General features: G+C 43.8%; 1 long non-coding RNA gene across 1 annotated transcript in view; it reads left to right on the top strand.

Moving 5' to 3' along the window:
• The first annotated feature begins 41 nt into the window (after positions 1-41).
• The window catches only part of LOC117553270, a 16879-nt gene continuing 15083 nt past the window's right edge, over positions 42-1837 (top strand). The window contains exons 1-2 of the long non-coding RNA XR_004570103.1: positions 42-1752; positions 1835-1837. The exon at positions 1835-1837 is cut by the window's right edge and continues 513 nt beyond it. This is a non-coding gene — a long non-coding RNA (uncharacterized LOC117553270). The remainder of the gene's footprint in view (positions 1753-1834) is intronic.

Below are 1837 nucleotides of genomic sequence, written 5' to 3'. Positions count from 1 at the left end.
TGCAAGAATGAGTATTACGACAACAAACACTCAGTGAAACCTCTTTTACAGATAGAAAACCCCCCACAAGGTCTGCCATGCGTCTCAGGGCCACAGAATGTGTGTGTGTATTGTGTTATATTTAGTGTGAGGAGAACAAGAAGCCGAAGAGGTCTTAATACATCATACTCTGCTGCTGAACTCAGAAGAAGTTGAATAATGAACTTCTTACATACAGATACTGTTCTTGCATCAGGCGTTAATATGTGTGTATCAGGGCCCAGCCCCTTCCTTCTTCCAGGCCTTGGTTAAACCATACACTCCAGCACGTGCACTACGCTTGGCGTCAGCCAATCGGCTGCTACTACATCTCTGTGAGTGGGACCCAGGTACCCCTCAAAAACACGCCTGTCTTCTATCCTGGCTCCTAAATGGTGGAAGAGCTCCCCATTGACATCAGGACAGCAGAAACTCTGCATATCAAAGCTAAATGAAAACCCATCTATTTCGATGATTCGCTGGCAATTCAAAAAAAGAAAAAGCACGTTAAAGAATTAGCTTAGGCCTTGTAACTAATGCACCAGCAGCAATAGTATGACTTGCTTGAAGTGCACTTTCCTTGTTGTTCGGTTTCAGTCTCTATGTTTTTTTTGCACTTATTGTAAGAAGCTTTGCAAATGAAATGAAATGTAATATCTTGTTTTGCTGTGATCATGTTGAACTGCTGAGAAGCTTTGTGTTGTCCTTCCTCAGGTGTCCCTGCAGTACAGGGGCTCTCACTTCTGTGGGGGGGCCATCCTGACTGAGCACTGGATACTGACCGCTGCACACTGCTTGGCTTCACACTCTAAGTACTCTCTTACTTACTCTCTGCTACTGTCCAGTGCATCATGTCTATGGATATCACAGTGGACTGTCTTGAATGTAAAGGTTTTCTCCTCTGTCTAGAGAGTTCCTCAGCGGAGTGAGAGTGGTGGTGGGAGAGTTCGACCAGAGAGTAGATGATGAAGAGAAGCAGGCCTTCCTCATCAAGTCTGTCTCAGTCCACGAGAAGTACCATCACGCTTTGCCTATGAACTATGACATAGCTCTGATGGACTTGGATCAGCACATTGTACTGGGCAGGTTTCAGAAAACCAGGAATAGCACTGATCATGTTTTAGGGCCAGTTCGCTCCAAAGTCAAAACAACAGCATATGTCCTCCTACCTGTGTATTTATCGATAGGTTTAAGGTGCACAGGTTTGGAGATATCAGTCGTAAAGATGGCTGTCTTCTTTTGATGTCTCTTTAAAAAATGCATGACCTGGTTACTTGAGATGATCCGCAGACCTTTTTATGAGCAGTTTAATGGAGGAACATTTTCTTTGTACAGAACTACAGCCACCTACCGTATCACAGAGCGTCTCCTCGTGGTGAGAGGCTCGTGATTGGGTGAAACGGTTGGCCGGCAAGTTAGGGAGAAGGAAAATAGTCCCTATATAACTGGTAAGGTCTGTGGGTAATTCAAGTAATTGGGTCGTTATTTCTGGAGAAAGATATTGTATCATCCCGAGAGAAGACAGACACATTCTCGATGTATGTAATACCTGACACAAAGAGGGAAATACAGCAGTAAGAGGAAAGAGAACATATTTATTTTTTCATTAAGGTTTTGCTCTGTGTTGTTTTTCAACAGGAACCCATGTTCAGTCAATATGTCTGCCTTTGCCCGATGACAGCATCCAACCGGGAACCAGTTGCATCATGGGTGGATGGGGCCGGATGAAGGAAAGTTAGTATTTCCCCCACCAAATACTGTAAATCAACTTGTTCTTTAGTCTAATATAATTCTAATATATTTGACTGTGTCCTAGAGG

Source organism: Gymnodraco acuticeps, unplaced genomic scaffold (genome assembly GCF_902827175.1).
Source record: "Gymnodraco acuticeps unplaced genomic scaffold, fGymAcu1.1, whole genome shotgun sequence".
Classification (NCBI taxonomy): Eukaryota; Metazoa; Chordata; class Actinopteri; order Perciformes; family Bathydraconidae; genus Gymnodraco; species Gymnodraco acuticeps.
This window is presented reverse-complemented; position numbering and strand designations above follow the sequence as displayed.